An 8344-nucleotide genomic window follows, 5' to 3' on the forward strand; every position below is an offset into this window, starting at 1 on the left:
CAACTACTAGTCGTGAGCTGTTTTGAAAGAACTGTGACAGAAGCCCGAACAACAGGGGACTGCCGTACAAGAACATGCATTGATACTATGAAATGGTGCATTAATAATGGCTAGGCACTCACTGAAATCTACACTCCTGGCAATTGAAATAAGAACACCGTGAATTCATTGTCCCAGGAAGGGGAAACTTTATTGACACATTCCTGGGGTCAGATACATCACATGACCACACTGACAGAACCACAGGCACATAGACACAGGCAACAGAGCATGCACAATGTCGGCACTAGTACAGTGTATATCCACCTTTCGCAGCAATGCAGGCTGCTATTCTCCCATGGAGACGATCGTAGAGATGCTGGATGTAGTCCTGTGGAACGGCTTGCCATGCTATTTCCACCTGGCGCCTCAGTTGGACCAGCGTTCGTGCTGGACGTGCAGACCGCGTGAGACGACGCTTCATCCAGTCCCAAACATGCTCAATGGGGGACAGATCCGGAGATCTTGCTGGCCAGGGTAGTTGACTTACACCTTCTAGAGCACGTTGGGTAGCACGGGATACATGCGGACGTGCATTGTCCTGTTCGAACAGCAAGTTCCCTTGCCGGTCTAGGAATGGTAGAACGATGGGTTCGATGACGGTTTGGATGTACCGTGCACTATTCAGTGTCCCCTCGACGATCACCAGTGGTGTACAGCCAGTGTAGGAGATCGCTCCCCACACCATGATGCCGCGTGTTGGCCCTGTGTGCCTCGGTCGTATGCAGTCCTGATTGTGGCGCTCACCTGCACGGCGCCAAACACGCATACGACCATCATTGGCACCAAGGCAGAAGCGACTCTCATCGCTGAAGACGACACGTCTCCACTCGTCCCTCCATTCACGCCTGTCGCGACACCACTGGAGGCGGGCTGCACGATGTTGGGGCGTGAGCGGAAGACGGCCTAACGGTGTGCGGGACCGTAGCCCAGCTTCATGGAGACGGTTGCGAATGGTCCTCGCCGATACCCCAGGAGCAACAGTGTCCCTAATTTGCTGGGAAGTGGCGGTGCGGTCCCCTACGGCACTGCGTAGGATCCTACGGTCTTGGCGTGCATCCGTGCGTCGCTGCGGTCCGGTCCCAGGTCGACGGGCACGTGCACCTTCCGCCGACCACTGGCGACAACATCGATGTACTGTGGAGACCTCACGCCCCACGTGTTGAGCAATTCGGCGGTACGTCCACCCGGCCTCCCGCATGCCCACTATACGCCCTCGCTCAAAGTCCGTCAACTGCACATACGGTTCACGTCCACGCTGTCGCGGCATGCTACCAGTGTTAAAGACTGCGATGGAGCTCCGCATGCCACGGCAAACTGGCTGACACTGACGGCGGCGGTGCACAAATGCTGCGCAGCTAGCGCCATTCGACGGCCAACACCGCGGTTCCTGGAGTGTCCTCTGTGCCGTGCGTGTGATCATTGCTTGTACAGCCCTCTCGCAGTGTCCGGAGCAAGTATGGTGGGTCTGACACACCCGTGTCAATGTGCTCTTTTTTCCATTTCCAGGAGTGTATATTTCCCAAATAAAACCAGCAAGGAAATGATGACTTATTGCTATGCTCTACCATTTGAAAGTTGTCTCAGATTTCTGCGAAGTCAGTAAGGTCTGTGTGTAAATCCAACCCTGAGCGGTCCAGCAAAAATAGCCGACTATTTTAATTTGAACCTCGATACATAAAATTTCTGGATGACCGACATAGTTTTCTGGTCTCATGAAAAAATTTTGGACGAATCGAAGAAATCATGTGGGGTTTGGTACACTCGATTAATTGAAGAGATTGTGACGACAGACCATCCGCAAACGCACTATAATTCGAAGTTAGCGGCTATCTAAAGCTATGTAATTCGAATTATTTCGTGCTCGTTTCGTTATTCGGCCCTCCATGGCAATCATTTGTTTATTCATTAATGCTGAATGTAGTACCGCGTATAAATCAGTTGTAAAAGGACCTCAAAAAAGTACAAGGGCTTGAACCTTGCAGAAAAGAAGCCGATTACTGAGGCTGTGGAGCGTGGAGTGAGAAAAAAGGCTGCAGCGGAAACTTTCAGTATTTCTCCAACCTCGCTGTCGACAGACCTGAAGCAGAAAGTTCGGTTTGTTGAAAACCTATGATATGGATGGTGAAAGTGGAGCGGGCAAGAGAGATCCCTGTGTATTGAAGAATGCTTACTGAAATGGTTGCTGCGATACAGAGGACGAAGCATACCTATCGAGGATTATAATCTTCATTTATAAACTACTTAAACTTTCGCCTGAAGTCAGTTGCAGGTTGTCTCTGTAACTGCTGCCAGGAGCAACAAACACTTGCTTTTCAGTATTTCATGTAATTATTCACAAAATTAAAGATTTAAAATCCTGTCACAATCTACTCATTAAGAGGTGCAATCGTAGCTCAGTGGTTTAACACAATAAGTCACGTATAAGGAGGGTAAATCACGGCGCGCAAACTACACGAGTACATCCAGTCTCTGAGAATGAGAACCTTAACGACTTCCAAGAAACGTTACTCACAATGTCCAATCTTTCCGAAACTTTTTCTCTCTCTCACCTCTACAGCATAACGAAAGGTAAAAAAGTTCATAGCACTTTAGATTTACGCTGCTCATGCAGTAAAACTTGAGCATCGGGAATAATGTTTTAATTTGTTACTTCTTTACTATTAACACTATTCTCAACCTAATTTAAAGACAGTATCCACATATGCCGCTGAATGTGCCTGCAATGTTATGCCACTGTACGGCACTTTGTTCGGCAGATATGACACCATAAATGTTAAGAAGCGTCAAAAATGAGATGCATGAAAAAGTTTATTAAAATGAAGCGCAAATTAACCAGTTTGGTTCCGACTTTTTCATTAGTCTATGGGAAAATAATCAGAAATTGATAAAACCGAAGTAATAATAATGTTAGTCTCCGTAATGAAGGGTTCGCCTCGAGTGAGCGATTTTCAAATTGAAAGTGATGTTTTATTATGTATTTTCGGAAATTCGTGTGCGCTTTTCGTTTCAAATGTTAAAATACATAAAAATTAATAAAACTGCCAAAAATAACTTTCCTTTAATTATAGTTATTGCTTTTTAATGAAATGCGAATTATACTGAAACTATTGTACTATTTTGTTATTTTATTTGTGAAATTCAACTTTTATTGACTCCTCCTTGATGAATCAAATTTTCGTTAAATCTAATGCTCAATTATTCGAACGTTTTGTTATGTCCCAGCCGTCCTGCCTTGTCTGAACAGTTAGCAGTAGGGATGGTGCTTATCGCTGAAACAGCCGGTTTTCGGATATACCGTTTTTTTCCCACACCAGTTCAACTTGACTTAAAACCGCTAAAAGTAACCAGTTTCTGAAGTAAATGATTTTCGGGTTTTTATTCCTATTATTTCCTGTAATAAACGTAGAAATCTAACAGGAACTGAAAAAATTTTACTCACTCAGTTTCAAGTTACAAAGACTCAAATATTAAATTAAAAAGGCAAAAAAGGCAGACTCTCCACAGTGTGCCTCATAAGTTGTTGAATACTACAAAAAATCAACAGTATTCCTCTGCTCATTCTCATTTTTTAAAACTCTGCTCAAAAATCATGTTGTAATCGGGGATCATATCACTATTTGGGCATTAAGAATGGTCAGTGTTAAAGGGTAAACACTGAGTGTGAAGAACTCTATTTTTCCTGTTGATTTTACGATTTCCGAACTGCCTTCCTCTTTCAGACAGACCTTTAACCTTTTAAAGCAAATAAAGCAGTGTAGTTCATTGCTACATCACTTAGTACGATTATTTCCAGACTACGGTTGGTGCCATTCTGTAATACAACAGATGTCCTGCGACGACAGAAACTACTGTTCTAGACCAGGAGGGAGCAAGTCCTGCACACTGGACGACACGCATACCACCCAAAAGACCACCCCACACAGCATTATGGCCTCAGCAATCTTGCACCAATTCATACGCCCTGTGTCTGTTGCTCGTTTCTGTTAGCATTGTTATTAAAATAGCAAAGATCGCTTTTCCGATTTTCTATAATAACGCAATAATTCAAAGCAACGCAGATTTTATGAATGAAAATTACTTTCTTAAAAAAACGTTTATTTAAAGACGAAAAATTTAGCATTGCTGCTATGACGAATTGTTATTTCGGTTTTTTAACTCGGTTATTAGTAAAAAGAAACAAAAAAATAAGTGCTATAACCGAGACCAAACAAATTCCGAAAAATACCGGTTATTCGAAACTAAAACACCGGTCTCGTTTTCAATTGGTCGGTTTTCCCCACTCATAGCTAGCAGATGCCTGCAGTCTCGTTCGCCGTGCCCCACAACCTGCAATGACAACGTGGACAGTCGGAGCAGCGGTAGGAAGCTGCAGGCCAGGCCGTGTGACCTGCTGGCCTTCTTTCCTCACCAGTGGCAGAGTGCAGGAGCCGCCACTGCCGAAACGTGTGCGAGAAGTCCGACCTTACTCTGTACAAATACGCTCCAAGGACAGAGGACTTGTCGTACACAGCACGAGATAAGGTCAAACTGCTGACAGATACTGCCAAGGCCAAACGCTTCAACACAGTACTCTGGTGCACGTCCCTGTAGCTCCTGTGGAAGGAATTAATACAGATGTTTCGTTTATAAGCTAAACGCAATATTCTTATCTAATTTTCCAGAGGCGTTTCGACTTCTGTATAAAAGGCATAAGCTTCCGGAAAAATATAGGAACACACGAGTCAATGCTGAAAGGCATTTGCACATTTAGAGAAAACTTTTCTCAATGTTGACTGGAATACACTCGTCGAAACTGTGAAAGTATGAGCGATCAAATATAGTGGCCGGAAGGTTGTCCGTAACCTGTACAGGACCAGACTGCAGGTGTAAGTGACGAGGTATTCAGTAGTGGAGAAAGGAGTGAGACAAGACTAAAGCTTATCCCCAGTATTGTGCAACCTTTGTATTGCGCAAAATGCAAAGGAAAACAAGGGGAAATTTGGAAAGGATTGAAGTTCAAAGAGAAGACAAAAATGAGGTAGCCAGTGACATTATAGTTCTGTCAGAGGCGTCAAAAAACCCGGAAGATCAGGAAAAAAGAATAGATTACAAGATGAAAATTAACCAAGGTACAATGAGCTGACAAAAGCCAGGGGGTAGCAATATTCATAGATACATATGGCTGTAGTATCACGTACGTAAGATATAAAAGGCTTGTATAATGGCGGAGCTGTATTTCTGCAATTACGTGATTCATGTGTAAAGGTTTCTGACGTGATTATGGCCGCACGGCGGGAGTTAACAGACTTTGAACGCGGAATGGTAGTTGGTGCTACACGCATGGGACATTCCACTTCGTAAATCGTTAGAGAATGCAGTACTCCTACATCCACCGAGCAAGAATGTGCCGAGAATACCAAATTTCATGCATTACCTCTCACCACAGACAAGGCAGTGGCAGCTGCCTTCACTTTACGACCGAGAGCAGCTGCGTTTGCGTAGAGTTGTCAATGCTAACAGACAAGCATCACTCCGTGAAATAACCACAGAAATCAATGTGGGACGTATAATGAACGTATATGCTAGGACACGTGGCGAAATTTGGCGTTAATAGCTTATGGTAGCAGTCAACAGATATGAGTATCTTTGCTGACAGCATGACATCGCCCTGGTCCCGGCGGAGGTTCGAGTCCTCCCTCGGGCATGGGTGTGTGTGTTTGTCCTTAGGATAATTTAGGTTAAGTAGAGTGTAAGCTTAAGGACTGATGACCTTAGCAGTTAAGTCCCATAAGATTTCACACACATTTCAACATTTTCATTTTCATGACATCTCCTCTCCTGGATTCTTGATCATATCAGTTCGACCCTAGACAACTGTAAAACCATGGCCTGATCAAGCAAGTCCCGATTTCAGATGTTAAGAGCTGATGGTTGTCGAGTGTGGCGCAGACGAAGCCATGAAGCAAAGTTGTCGACAAGGCTCTCTGCAAGCTGGCGATGACTCCACAATGGTGTGGGCTATGTTTACATGGAATGTATTGGTTCCTCTGGCCCAACTGAAAGTATCATTGACTGTGAATGGTTCTGTTCGGCTAATTGGAGATATTTACAGCCGGACATCATCTTGCCTAACAACAACGTCACGTCACTGGGCTACAGTTGCTCGCTATTGGTTTGAAGAACATTCTGGACAATTCGAGCGAATGATTCGGCCACCCAGAGCGCCAGACATGTGCTCCATCGACCATTTATGGGACATAATCGAGACCTCAGTTCGTGCATAACATACCGCATCGGCAACATTTTCGCAATTGTAGACAGCAATTGGGGTAGTATGGCTCAATATTTCTGCAGGGGGGCTTCCAACGGATTGTTGGGTCCGTGCCAATTCTAAGTGCTGCACTACGCCGGACAAAAGGATGTCCGACACGATATTAGAAGGCAGCCCATAACTTTTGCCACCTCAGAGTATAAAACTCCGTGCGCCAACGGACAGCAAACAGCGCAGATACGTCGCACCAACTCTACTAACTCTCTATTCTATACTATCCACGAATAGTGCGAAGGAAAAATAACTGTGTTCCTCGGAACGGGCTCATATACTCGTGGTCCTTAAGCACAGTATACTAAGGACACAGTAGAATCGTCGTGCAGCTTCCTCGAATACAGGTTCTCCAAATTTTCGCTAAAACGAAGCCCGCCTTCCAAAGATTGCTATTTAAGTTACCTACGCAGCTCATCTGCACCTCCGTATGGACTGTTCCAACGTGTTTCGTTCCTACAACGAGTCTCCGAATTCGCACGATGTCAACTTTTGCGCCTACTTTATAAGACTGCAGACGTTTGAATAATATTCTAGAACTTATCACGTTAGCGCCTGTAAGTTCTCTTCACTGCATCACATCTCTATTGAGAACGTCTTGGTAAAGTTATGTACGGGTGGCACTGTCTCATCTTTCCTGTAGACTTCGTTTCTCATCGATCCTCAGAGGTGAAGCCAGATGTAGTAAATTCTTACTCTGGTGACCAGTGGATCCGACAAATGCATCCAATCTGTCGGTCTTTAGAATTCTACACTTAGAAAGTGCATTATCTGACTATTGGAAATAACTGAGACTACATGATACTGGAATAACATATCCAGTGTTGTCGTCAAACACCATCTGCCAACAGTGAGGCATAAATTGACAAAAGTTCTCCTTACATAACATGACTAGATAACGCAATAAACAAAAGTAATCGATTATTGATCAGCTCCCACATTTGCGGAGCAGCCATTCTGCTCTTGACGTACGTGGATTTCTTGCTTTTCGCATCACGTGACATTCGACCCACAAAAAACTATAGCGGTGACTTAGATAAAGGAGCGAGAAAACATTACCAAGCCCAAAGACTTTGCAGTCGATTTTTTTCCACTACTTTACGCAAAGCAACAAATTTCCGTTCAGTGATTAGAGAAGGCTGACATCCGTCTACAATATACAGACCCATCTGAATATGGTCACGCGAAATGGCCAGTATTCTCAAGCCACTGGAGAGATTGCCTTGAAAAATAGATCCTGTGTCAGGTCGATAAAAGATGTATCTGGCAATACAACACAGTTAAACTTATTGTTATAAACAGTTTCCGCCACTGACAAGCCCTTCATTGTAACTATTTATTAATATATACAATAAAATTGAGAATAATTTCCTTCCTCTCCCCCCCCCCTCCCCCCAAGAAAAAGAATCTCGGAGGTTGTGCATGTATAAAGAAGCAGCTTCAGTTTTTAATCTACTGTCTCACATTGCTTGAGTTCACTAACACAATCTGCAGAAAAAGATTATGCATTACTCACTTCTTCAGCAAAAAGTAATGGAAGTTAATATTCAGACAAGAAACAAAAATTTTTCGTGAATCGTGAAATTATTAAATGTTACAAAGCAAAAAAATACTAAATACCACGTAAAAAAATCCTGCGATGGCCGGGAATCGAACCCGGATCAACTGCTTGGAAGGCAACTATGCTGACCATTACACCACCATCGCAGTTGAATTTTGATGTGTGTCATATTCGTATTTCACAGAAACACATTTTCCAGTTTTCTTAAAAAGTTCTGTAGAGAAATATATTTTGTCTACTATCATCAATAACCAAGAGATAATTCATAGAAAAATCGTCCTGACTGCTACAGTTTGCGCACGGTCTACTCGGCAAATAAATCCCACCCAATTGTTTCGAGGTCCAGTATTTATCGTGGGCCCCTGTTTCGTTCGGATTACTTCAGACTACCATTGACACAAGATATTACCAAGATGTTGTATTAAGACGTCCCGTATTAT

The 8344-nt window shown here is 43.7% G+C and overlaps 1 non-coding gene across 1 annotated transcript; it reads right to left on the reverse strand.

The window, feature by feature from the left end:
• Positions 1-7978: 7978 nt before the first annotated feature.
• On the reverse strand, positions 7979-8050 carry Trnag-ucc. The gene has a single exon. It is a non-coding gene; the product is annotated as a tRNA-Gly (tRNA).
• Positions 8051-8344: the final 294 nt, after the last annotated feature.

Source organism: Schistocerca piceifrons, chromosome 2, assembly GCF_021461385.2.
Source record: "Schistocerca piceifrons isolate TAMUIC-IGC-003096 chromosome 2, iqSchPice1.1, whole genome shotgun sequence".
Classification (NCBI taxonomy): Eukaryota; Metazoa; Arthropoda; class Insecta; order Orthoptera; family Acrididae; genus Schistocerca; species Schistocerca piceifrons.